The sequence below is a fragment of the Lagopus leucura genome, unplaced genomic scaffold, assembly GCF_019238085.1.
Source record: "Lagopus leucura isolate 7727_CA_CO unplaced genomic scaffold, USGS_WTPT01 Super-Scaffold_73, whole genome shotgun sequence".
NCBI lineage: Eukaryota > Metazoa > Chordata > Aves > Galliformes > Phasianidae > Lagopus > Lagopus leucura.
The window spans coordinates 23,650,975-23,664,545 of record NW_024962252.1 but is presented as its reverse complement, the minus strand read 5'-3'; the positions used below and the strand labels follow the sequence as shown (position 1 = coordinate 23,664,545).

The 13,571-nt window shown below is 38.9% G+C and overlaps 1 protein-coding gene across 2 annotated transcripts in view; it reads right to left on the bottom strand.

Moving 5' to 3' along the window:
* Nucleotides 1–13,571, bottom strand: part of SENP6 (SUMO specific peptidase 6) — a 66,791-nt gene that overhangs the window by 52,660 nt on the left and 560 nt on the right. The window lies entirely within an intron of this gene.

The following is a 13,571-nucleotide window of genomic DNA, read 5'->3' as shown; positions in this document are numbered from 1 at the left end:
GCACAGCGCCCACCTGCTCAACCACACTACCACAGCACAGCTGTAACTGCACAGTGCAGGAAAGAAGCATCCACAACCAGAGACTCTTTTAGGCACTAATGAAACCAAAAAAATCTGCACAGAACTGCAGTCTAGCCTGAATTTATAACTAAGCATTCAGAGATTCATTGTTTAGAAGATGCTTCACCTTTCCTCTCCCCAAATTACCTGCAGATGCAAAAAAATGAAAAAGAAAGTCAAATTTACTTCCAGTAGTAGACAACGATTATAAATTGATAGTAAGTGAGATAGTGAGATGCTCCATTTAGTACAGAGCTCAATGGCAAAGCTGTGTGATACATATGTAAAGGATACAAGTATGGACATCCTGTTAGAACTGAAGGCAATTTAACTTCTCAGCTATCTAATGAAAAAAAAAACACAAAGTTCTAAGAATGGTATTTCAACAGAAAGCCAGTGATAAACAAAAAAGAATCCACTTCCAGATTAGAAAGGAAAAAAAAGCAACAAAAAAGCATTTATAAGCAGTGCAGAGCTGAGAGATGGAAAAGCATCTGCATATCCTGATAAAAGATTTCTTCCTACTCCATTTTCATACACATCGTACTCCTTACCATAGAGTATTATACAGAATGACTGGCATAACAAACACAGTACTGCTGCGGTATGATCCAAACAGTCTAACATTTTCTGAGAAGTACTGACAAGGACTAACAAAGTACAATAGCTTAGAAATACATAAAATGTTTTCTTTACAACCTCTTTGATGGCTTTTCTGGTAAGACAGCAGTGGTAACCATACAACAGACAATTAGTGTTTCCCTTTGCGACAGCATCAGAAAACAATACAGATTTCAAAAGAGCCTCTTTAATCACATCAGCAGTGAAAGAATGCTAAAGAAAGGGTGGGCTGGTTGCTCACTGAGAAAGGAGAAACACACCTAGTTACAAGGGTCACTGAAAGGACTGACAAACTCAAGCCTTTTTATATATTTTTTTTTAGCTCCTCCAAAGGTCTCTGCTAAGTTCTGTCCTCCAACCCTCAAGTTGCTCAGTGCTATCAGCGCAATCTAGTCAAGGAAAAGATGATTAACATACAATTAAGCCAACTATACATGCTGAAGTCCACAGGACCAGACAAGAGGCTGATAGCACTGATAGCATTGAGGAAGCTTGCTAACATGACTGCTAGGCCACTTCCTATTAACGTGGAAAGGTCATGGCAACTGAAAGAGGTTTCCCATGACTGGAAAAACATTGTATCTTTCTTCAAGATAAGCAACAATGATGAACTGGAGAACTGCAGGCTAGTATTTCTCACCTCTACTCTGGAGAATGTTATGGATCGTGTTCTGCAGGAAAAAACTCCGTAAGGACAAGAAAGTGAATGCCAATTCACTAAGGACCAACTATGCCCAACTACCTGACTGCATTCTGTGCATTCCTTCACTGCAGCAAGGCTTTTCACATGGCTTCCCATGGGGGCCTTATATCCAGACTGGAGAGATGTGGAATAAGTGAATGATAAGGTGAGTGAAAAATGAGTTGGACCAACGGGAAACCGAAAGAGTCTAAAGGATGATGACTAGCAGTACAAATCAGCTGAGAGCACACCTCAGCGATCTGTACCAGAACCAATACCTTTCAGCTTCTTTGCTAATACTCTAGATGATAAGACCAAATATACTCTGCAGGTTTGCAGATGATACTAAATTAGAGGAAGCAGTTCATACACTAGAAGCAAGGGCTGCTATTCAGAGAGAGATGTGGCAGGCTGGAGAAATGAGCTTACATAAAACTTACCAAGTTCCACAAAAGCAAATGCATCTGGGACCCCAGATCTAAGTCCTGCAGCAGTACAGACTGGAGGCAACTGGCTAGGAGCTGCTCTTCAAGAGGATCTGGGGGGTTTCAACTGAGAAGCTGAAGATGGGTCAGCAGGACCACCCCACAGCAAGGAAGGCCAACCACTTGACACAACTGCAAAAGTTCCCTCGGTGTGGGGAAGTGATTCTTCCCCTCCATACGACCCTTGTAAAACCGTATCTAGGGTACTGCAGTTTTGCGCTCTCCAGTGTATCAAAGACACCGACACTCTGCAGCAAGTCTGGAAGAACACTGTCAAGATGGCCAGGGGGACATGTATCATATCATACAAAGAGAGGCTGAAAGAGCAATAAACAAATAAATAAATAAGAGGCAGAAAGTAAGATTAGACCCTTTTGCCATCTTCCATTTCCTAATTGGAAGGAAGAGAAAACATGAAGCCAGACTCTTCAAAGATGCACAGCAGAAAGATGTGAAGAACCATACACAAGCTGGAACAAAACAAATCCAAACCCACTGTAAGAATTGATTTATTTCTATTTATTTCTGTAACAGGGGCCAAGCAACGAACCAGGTCATTCTGACAATTCATGGATACGGAACAAGGCCCTGAGCAATCTGCTCTCACTAGGCGTGGGTTGGGCAGGAGGTTCCAATCTACATGATTCCAACCAGCAGTCAAGTGATTTCTAATCTACATAATCCTACCACAAAACTAAAAAAACAGTGATTAGTCATAGGTACAAACTTTCAGTTAAAGCAAACCCACCATTGTCACAAAGGCTCCCAGAATTATGTACCTCAATCACTTTCATTCCCTCCTCTCAATAAGTCTGACACCTACACAGTCTTCCCAAATAAGTTAAAAAACATCAAAAGCAGAATCCAAACAATAAGTAAGGTTAAAAAGGAGAAGAAAAAAAAAAGAGAAACAAGCAATATTTTCATCTCAGAAGTACAGAAGTACTAGCTCTGCTGCTAGACTGAAGGCATGCTAAAAATTCAGAAAGGAGACTGTTCTCATATGAAAGATAGATGCAGGAAATATATTCTACTGTTACATAGGAAAATTCAGAGGCTGAAAGGTTAAAATAGGCTAAGGATGATTTCTGAACTGTCAACTCATTCTAAAAAATACTGGAGTGCATAAAGCACTTTAAAGAGGATGATAAGTAAGAATTTCAGAACACAATTTCTGTGGCAGGTCAGTATGTGATACCAATCATACGTGATCATTGTTAACACTGGAAGAGTTTTTTTAAGATAAGCAAAATGAAGTAAGAAACTTTACGTTACGTTTCCAGAGTATCTGGAAAAATTCCCCTACATTAAAAAAAAAAAAAAAAAAAGTGTCCAGAATGTTTCTGTGAGAAAAAAAAATAACATGTAAAGGTATGAAAGGAACTCTATGACGTAACTAAAGGAGAAATAAAAAACATAAAACTAGATACTTCTTCGATGCTGTCAATTCTTCAAAATTCCCCCAGATAACAACAACAACAAAAGCATACAAAGAATGCTCAACAATAAAGAAAACTTCAGTAATTTATTCAAATGAAAAGGTGCACCTTAAGAAAAAAAATCTGAGTAAGGAAAGCACGAAAGGAGGATGAAAGAGTTCTTTAAACTCTAAGCTGTGGGAACAATTTGCACTTGCCTTTCTGTACAGGCCAAAGATCATCTTTTTTTCCCCCTTATTTGTGAGGGCAGTGAGCTGGACTAGATTGCTGATACAGCTGAAAGGTAATGCAGACTAGCTCCACCAACACTATTCTATCCATCTAAAATTAGTTTTCTGCCCATTTAGCTCAACTTGAGGTGAAGTGCTGGAAGCGTCAGCGCTGACACAAGGAAAGCTGCAGAACACTGTCAGTGGGAGGGGCAGCAGGACTGTCACTCTGAGCAGCACCCAGCAGCTAGGAAGGCCTGGTCCTACTGCAAATTGCTAAAACAAAGACTTGCAGGCTATACATTATGGCCTCACATGTGGGAACTGCTAAGAGTTAAACTGCCTTTGCAATCAGAGATAATCAGAGCTGTGAGTCAAGGGAATCAGAGAGCAGCTCAGCAGCCGGCTGGTCAATTGAATTGTTCAGTAGGCTCCACTGGCTACACTTTAACACTAGACATTCCGCTCCTGTGTCTCCAGTATCTTTACTTAATCTTTACTGAATCCCATCCCACAAAGTTTAAATAAAATGTGAAGAAAATAGTAATATGTCTGTAAATATGTTTGAATTACATTATTTTTGTAATAGAAGTATTAAAGTTCCAGATCTAATCATGCTAAATTTCAGGAGCACCAACAACTGTTAACAAAACCACAGCATGCTGAAATTCATTACATAGACTTCTTTTTTAAACAGCTAAAAAACAAAACAGACTCTACCTTTAATATCCCTGGAAGAACAAACATTTTCTCAATAATTACTTTCAAAGGCCATTAACACAACTGAAAACCACTGATTAAGTAATTAAAAAAAAAAAAAAGGGAAGAAAAAACAAAAAACAAAGTAACACTTGCCAGCTTGCTAACTGCATCCAGTTCTGAACTTGCTTTTCAAGAAATACCACTCAAAAGACAGATGAAGCAAAACGCTCAAGCTTTCAAACTACTATCCTGCAGCTGGAGATAGGCTGGAGCCATCTTCAGCTAAATACTACACCCACAGTCACCTTCATCAAAAACCTATCAAGACCTATGAAACTGCTCTGAATTCCCATCTCCTTTTCATTACAAGCCGTTCTTCCAAGCAAGGAGCAGCATCTTCTCCAGGTAACACTCTGCTTGATGAGAAGGAACTTTCTGACTGCATTCATGGCAGGGATTTTTCTCTGCTATCCAGCAGGTAGAGATTCTGAGATCACATATTTCCCTTACAGCAGTATCCAGTAATCTTGTTTAAAAGTTTATTAGCCCGCCATGTTAGGTAAATGTAGCCATAATAACCCAGATCAGAGAAACTCAGAAGTCTATTTTCAAAAGCTTGTTTTAGTTGTAAATGATCTTAAAATTGTGTTTTGAGCAGTGAGCCCTGGTAGAAATAAAATTACAATGGACGGCAGTGTTTCTAGAAGATGTGAGCCTCAGAATTTACAAAAGCAACTGCAAACATGAAACCTTCCATCCCCTGCATAGTTTGAATTCTCATCTAATGGGCTCTTGAATAATCTTTCTGTTAGTCTGTCATATTAAATTCTATCATCAGGGAGATATTCACATCTTGTTACACGAGCCATAAAAATGGGATATGCCAAACAAACACCACATTATATCCTACAACTTCAATAAAAATACAGCAGTAGGATGAATTTTTGTGTAAAAGAAATAACTTTATGGCACTAGACAAAAACAATCTCATGAAAATAAATATTTTTGCAGCTGTTTCTTACAGACATAAATTTCTAAGATTAAATAATATTAATCATGTCACACAGCATGATGTTTTACTGTAACAACCAAACACTATTAGCATTTATCATTCCCAAAAATCTTTGTGGCAATAAATGTGCACGCACACACACACACACACACACACACACACCAGGGAGTTTGCTCCAACTCCAGCAGTTTGAAAACAAACAAAACAGGAAGGCCTGCACAGTTTCTGAATGATTACTATTCTTTACTTACAATCATTCAAGATTTAACCACAGAAAGATACCCTACACTTAGTGCCTTTCACTCCAAATTATTCATTTATAGGACTTGGACAAGCACTCAGGAAAGTGTCCTTACATCATGCAGCACTTCCTCATTAAACAAAAAATTTTTAAAGGCCAGCTGACCAATGCAGGAAGAATAACCACAGCTTCCTGATCCTGATAACTTACTCCTTCCAGTCTCCAGCCTTCACCATAAACTAGTTCTACGCAGAACTTAACCTGTTATTTAAAATAATTGAGTTTTCCTGGGCAGAGTAAAGCTGATGTTGCACAAGAGAATTAATTCTGAAGATGAACTTAAGTACTGCATCTTAAGTTGAATTTACACTCACTAGAGACAAAGGAGGCACATCCTACACCTCTCACAGCCAGGGGCTGTCTGCTCTCCCCAAGCCCACCCAGTATCCTACCCCATATGTTCCCCTTCAGTGAGCCAATTCAGAGTTTTGGCAAAGCACAGTCTGGCAAGACAGTACCCAACAACAAGCTTCACCTCTTTGGCAATACAGTGGTGAGTCCCAGGAGCGGAGTTTGAGATGCAGCACAAGACTGAACCATGGACAAGCTCAGAGGGGAAGGAGCAGCTGATCTCCCCCACCTGTGGCAGGGAGCCCTCAGAGCAGCACAGCTGCGGTATGTTCTGTAATCAGTTTAAAACATGCTGTTAGTCCTCACTGCGCCTAAACCAGTTAACTATGCTAAGCCTTGCAAAGAGAACCAATAAATAGTTGGCATGCAGCTTTACATTCAAAATGGAGCTGCAGTACCATAAGATAAAAGCAGCCATGTCATAGTTCACTGCTTCAGGAAATCCACACGCACAATTTATCATCACTCCGTATGAGACAACAGCACCACACTGCAATCACCTCGCTGTCCTCTGGATAGTTTATTCTGAAAGAATTATTTGCACATTTGATATCTGTGAGCTGCAGATTGCTAGTTTACATTAACCACGAGACATCGGTATTCATGCTTTTACGACCATCATTTTAATAACTAACTATCCCCATATATTATTAGGACATAATTCTTTCCACAGATTACTTGTAAAGAAAAGTTATTCAAATAACAGCATTGCCAAAGCTTTATTTAACATCTAGCGGATATTATACCATAAATAAAAGTAAAAAACAACTTCAAGTTATTTGCTCTTCATCATTTCTGTTAGTTATAGTACCAAAATAACCATTAGCTGTTCTGTATTCTGATTTATACTACACACTAATTCAGAGATTGAATCCCATTTGGCAAAATCCCCAGTCTGATTCAGGGAGAAAACACAGTACAAGAAAATCAAGTAAGTGTACAGCAGTTTTACTCCAATCTGTTTAAAGTACTCAAAAGGCATCTCACGAATTAGTGTACACACTAATAAACTAAGTTCTAGTTTGAAAGTGCACAGTTCTCAGAAGAAAAGTTTCCATCCTAGAATCACACAATGGTTTGGGCTGGAAAAGATCTTCAAGGTCACCTAGTTCCAGTGCCCTGCTATAAGCAGGGACACCTCCTTCTAGACCAGGTTGCTCAAAGCCCCATCCAGCCTGACCTTGAACACCTCTAGGGAGGAGGCATTCATAACCTCTCTGGGCAACCTGTTCCAGTGTCTCACCACTCTCGCAGTAAAGAATTTCTTCCTAGTATCTACTCTAAATCTATGCTCTTCCAGCTTAAAATCCCCTCATTCTGCTACTTTCCTGTAGGCCTCCTTCAGGTACTGGAAGGCCATGGTGAGGTCCCCCCAGAGCCTTCTCCAAGCTGAAGAGTTCAAACTCCCTCACCTCAGCCCATCATTGTAGGAGCTACTGCCTAATTTGTGTGACCAAATCAGGCAATGATTTAATTTGATATCATTTGATTTTAAATCACTGAGTAATACCTCGTTATCTTTGCCACACTTCCTAAAAGCCAAGAATTTTATTGGCCTCAGAAGCAGAATCAAAACCATCTTTTAGCCTATATATTTTTGATGAAAAAAATAGACATTACTTGGTAATTATTTGTGTATCTATCAACATGGGCTGCACAGCACGTATGAAGGCAAGTGCCATTTACTCTTCTGACCATAGCATTAGCAAGCACCCAATCTGCAAACACAAGACACCAACTTTGACTTCACAGCTTAAGAACAGTATAACCTAAAAATACTACACATTCTCTGCTGCTGAAAACAGTAACAGAAAGCTTAAGACATAAAAAAATAAATAAGATGAAGATAATAAAAATACATTTTTGACTTAAGCAAGAACCAACAGAGAGCATCAGGGAGATTTTAACCTATGAAACACAATCCTACCTTAAAAAAATACTCAAACTTTAAACCATACAGGCAATAAAATTGAGGTCAAGAAATATTCCAAGCCTCTGTTTCTCCCAATGGAAGTATCTTCTAGAATAAGTAAGAGAATAATTATACTTGCCCTCTAGTTGTCCCCTATACCTCTACAGCCTCCTCTGCTAGAATATCTCCATTTTTAATCTTGTTTTCTCAGCCACCTGCTGTATCTTCAGCTTTCATGCACGTTCTTTCACTCCTTTCTGCCATGCACACACATATGCACGTGCACACCCTGACCTGCACATCGAGCCCTCCAGCCACTCTAACCCTGACTGCTCAGCCAGCATCCAACATCACTTAGTAGCAAAATGAGCCATGCTGAGGAAGCACTGAAAGCTTTTGCTTCAAAGATATTGATTTCTGATTTCTCACTTTTAGGAAAGTGCGCAAGTTTCACAAAGTTTCTTGCTATTTACCTCTGCAAACAAAAGGCTTCAAAAGATATCAGTGAAAAGGAAGGAGACAAAATGATGACCAATGACTCACAAAACAAAACAAAAAAACCCACCAACAATCCCTCATTCATAAAGCAACATTTGAAAGCAACGAGTTTGGTGATTAGTTTCACTTTATAGGATCTGCTACAGCACAAGGTAGTTGGACATCCCTCAGTTATCTCAACTACAGCCACAGCTAAAGCTCTCTAGAAAAAAAAGGCTGATACTGTATTGAAATCCATGCATAATGTGTTAGAAACAATAGAAAAAAAAGAAAAAAAAAAAACCAAAAAACAACAACAGTTGTTGAAAACACAACAATAATAATCCACTATGTTTTTTGTCCTTGTACAAAAACAGGAAGCAAAACATTAAAATACCCATATAGGCTTATTATAAAAGTATTTGTGCAAAAAAGGTGTATGCAAAACGTTGATTTATCCTTCACAGAATCATTAAGGTTGGATGAGACCACTAAGATCACCTACTCCAACCATCAACCCATCACCACCTTGCCCACTAACCCACAAAGCTCAGTGCCACACCTACACTTTTCTTGAAAACTTCCAGGATAAATGCACTACTTGTTCCAGTACCTAACCACTCCCATTCACATCAACCTAGCCACCACGTCCCATACTGATGATATCATTATATCATTGCTATTATTTTTACAGTTGCACTTACACACAGAAGAGAGCAAAGATCTCTTTTAGGCACATTCCCATGTGGTGGGTTTTTTTTCCTTCACAGAAAGACAGAATTTCTATACCTTCTCTGAGGGCAGACTAATGCTTTCCTATCAAACCTCCCCAAAAAACCCAACAAAAGCAGATGAAGCCTCCTGCGCAAGGCAGCTTCTCTTACACCAAATAACAGATGCTCCCATCACAAAAACAAACAAACAAACACACACACACAAACAACACAACCAAAAAGAAACAAAGTAAAACAGAAAACTGCACAGAGATAATCTGCATCAGAAAGCCGAGGACAAGTCTGGGCTCCTAAAATCCCATCTCCAAATTAAAGGAAGGGCATTATGTGGAAGCAGAACTAGGCACAGGATATTATTTTAGAATGTGCTACCAAGTGCATTACAGTGTGTTTTTATAGAGCGCTAATAGATAAATGAAGGGTTTTTTTACTATCTTTTTAAATGCTTTAAGAAGCAGTTCATCTTTTTATTAATATTTTGTGCCACTTATCAGTCATATTAGATTGATACATACAAAAAATAAGACAGTGTGGAGACAGTTTCAATTTAATTTTGCTGAGAGAATTCTCAACCAGTGGGATGAAGATCATTACTAGCAGATAATATTACTTAAGTGAACGAGGTTTCCTGTTCTTAAAAGCCTTGCAAGGAACAGCGAAACAACAAAGAAGAGACATACACAGTGCCATAAAGAAACTCTGAATGGGACTGAGGACAGGGAGACATAAGAAAGGCATCAGCATCATGAATTCCTCACTTTCAGGTAGAAAACCATTCTCAAAAAAAACAAAACCAAAAAACCAAAAAAACAAACCAAACCAACAACAACAACAACAAAAAAAAACAGAAGAACAGAACATATTCAGACACTGATTGAGCTGACGGAGACCAACAGCATAAAGTAGTTCAGATTCTGAAAAAGACATGGAAGAAAATGAATGATCTTCCTCCAGTTCCAAGTTAATACCTATCTCCATGAAGTCATAAAAAAGCGTCAGAGATGGCAGTGGAGACACTTCAGACATAATTTCACAATCAAGAGAAAATAAATTAGAGAACAGTCATAGCAGGTAAAAAATTTTCAAGTATTCTACCTAAATAGGAACTCTGCTCTGCCATCCTAATTTGTGTTATTCTCATCAGATATTTCACAGAAAGATAAAAATAATGAAAAAGCAGGAAAGGCTGACGGCCGCTTCAAGTGGCAGCACTCTGTCTATACAGTCATATACACAGACTGTGTGTTTCTGTGCTGCTTCAGAATCTCAGCTTCCCTTAAGAAAACACACAAGCCCGCAGCCTCTGATTTTCAGAATACAGTTCTTAACATGTGAGATGAATGAAAAACCAAGCAGCTTTCTGGATTCCTCAGACAACTGAAGCTGCTGCTGCTGCTAATGGGTTATCCAAGTAGTTTTCTCTATTGCCATTAGGAAACTTGTAGCCAAGAAAATGGAATGAAAATTGTGCAAATTCCTGTCATGGCTGCACCAAAGTCTCTCAGCAGCTCTGAAGGTAGTGACTGGCCACATTCCTTAGAGAGGAGGTCCTCAAACAGAAACTTAACAGAAAATCAGTTCTTGGTATCACTATTTTAACTACTAGGAGACTGAAAAAAGAAAACAGGAAGGAATAAAAGCATTTTCGTTTCTTCTGCAAAATAAACGTGTTTAGGAATACTTTAAAGAGTTCATCATTTCTTGTCCTCCAGCCTTAAAGTTTCTCTATGTTTCTGTAATAGGTAACAGGCAATTCCCTCGCAGCTCAATAACATCCAAAGCGGCAGAATAAAACACAGTTCCCCAAATTTTTCCACAGGGGAAATAATCAATAGTACTCTCCACTCCTACAGCAAGCACTGAACATTTCCCTATCCTAAATCTAAACGGATTTGTCAATCCTTGCATTACATTTTATGCCTATCAAAAGCACATGAATTGATGCAGATGTAAATCTCTGTTCACCAAATTTCTAGTCCTCCAAAACAGGAAAGAACTCCCATGCATGGGGCCTACTTTGTTAGCATAAATTGCTGCACTTTCTTCCCATGGCTAAAACTTACTGGAGGAAAGTAAATCCAGAACAAGGAAAAAGTTTTAGTAATTCTAATTCCAGGCAAGCTTAAATTTGGTACTCTCAGTTCTTCTGAATGTTCAGTGTCTCAACATTTCAGAGGAAGTAAACATGCAAGTTATATATACCAACATATACAATATCAATATCAATTATCAATACTAAAAACTAGGAGCACTACTGCAGAAGGATAGTGAACTCAGCTTTAAAGAGACAGACATTATCATTCTAGGGACCTTTTTCACAACTTCCATAAGACAGTCTGTACAACACAAAGCTTAACAGTATGGAAAAACTGGCCAAAATGAATATCTGTATGAATCACACCAGTGAAGAACAGCGTTACCAGAAAGACAGCAGATAAATCAGTCAAGGAACACCCTTCCAGAAAGATTACTCTGTTTTTATTGGAGAATGAAACAATAAAAATATTAAAAGGAAACACTTTGACAACAGAATGACAACCACATTTCTTCACAGTAATGTCTATTACACTAAGTAAGAAAAAGAAGTAGTATCTTACTGGACAGTTGTTATCCAAACCAAAATTCTGAATATCATTCTTGGAAGGAATAATTTATTTTAACTGCATGTTTATTTTAAGTCAGATTGATAGTCAACACAAGTTCGACAGCATCAGAATTTTCTTTCTATGTATATATACAAATACAAACAGAGAGACACGTATTTCTATTAGATTGAGTTCAATTACAGTTGACACAACTGCATTTGGTACCTAACTCATTTGTTCTGCACATTAATGGCAGAGATTTACAGAGGAATTCTCAGTTCTCCCTCTCCCAACCTTCCAAAAAACATCACATAAGCAATTGCAGCTTGCTGCTTTTGCAGATTTCTGCATACACTGGAGTCTGTGAAATACATAGACTCAGACTAAGTATAGTTAGAATTCTAGGCTCACACAGTAATGACGACCTTGCAGTAGAAGCTGTCATGCCCCCTACTCAATACACGTGTATCCTTGCTCCTCTCCATGCTGTACTTGTTTCACAAATCTGGCACTCCCATGCTTGTCTAACATTCAATCTTTGAATAATGGTTGTTCTACATCATCAGGGTTAATCTAACATGCTATCATGTGTGTCCAGATTAAAGACTGCTAGAAAACCTACATACATATAGCTTAAATACCTTTATTTTTCCCTATGAAGTCAACCCTCCCTTCCAAGAGCCTCCCAAGTGACATCTTAGGCCGTCTTTTTCCTTGATTCAAATGAGTACAAAGTTAGACTGCTCTTATTAGATCTGCCCCAGTGTGATTATCCTATCTGGATTTGGTCTACCCCTCAGGTATTTCTGTCACCACTGTCCACATTAGGTTTTCTTCACACAAGATTCCTAACACACGCATGCAAATGCACCCACACATTCTCAGGTTTTGTACCCAATCATGCCATTAGTGCTAAAATTAACATGACCCCAAATAACAGGGAAACACAGAACTGATTGATTACCCTGTCCATCAGTCATGCAATACTGAAACTTCCAAGGAGGATGCTACCCAGTGTCATGCCAGTAACTGCTACTGAAATACGACCTCAAAAATAAGAAATGTGGATACCGTGTATGGAGCTTATTGTCTGTGAGCAACTGCCCAACCAGTATGCACGCAAGGTGCACAGGGGAGACAGCGACTGAACATCTTTGTGACACTTTTAGCAGCACACCATCTTCACGGTATTCAATGGAGAGAGTTCAGAAGAAAAATGCAGTGCCTGCAATGGAGCACCTGTGTTTCACCATCAAATGCTTTAAAGGCAGAAGTAAGGTAACGGAACGGTAGTTACTGACCAAGGGTTTCTGAACATCGGAACTTCAGACCAATTATTCAGAAGAACAGATACTATTTTATTTATGCAGAAATTCCAATCCAGAACCTCTAGTAATAAAAGAACAAAATTCAACATCCCTCAGGAAGATAAAGGTTTCGAAGGACAATACCTATCAATACAGGCACACAAAATCTCAACTGCTAAACTTAGATCTGACTTGAAATATACTCATGAGAAACAGTCTATTTCATCAATATATTTTTTTTACCTATCACTATGGTAAAAACTGAGCAGCTATCAGCCTGTGTCGATCAGCTACGCGCTTACTGCAATTTTGAGAGACTGCAATAATATTTTCTTTCACATGAGTTAAACTGTGAAGATTCAACAATTAAACATATTCGAATTTCAGCAGACTTTTTACACTACAATTAAGAGCTTTACAGAGAAAAAAAAAACAAAAAACAAAAAACAAACCCTTGCAAATTAAAAAAAAAATTATGCAAGGCTTCACAACCGCTAAAGGTTCCTTTCATTTGCAGCTGACAGATTCATCGTCGGGCTTGTAAAACAAACGTAAGAATAAAGAGACCCCCTCCCCAAATTAACCTCAGCCCCACGTGGGCCTTTACGCTAGCGATTCAGAAGCGGACCAGCCGTACGGTGGGGGGAACGGGCTCAGCCCAGGCCGGGGCCCGGCAGCAGCACGGCAGGCAATG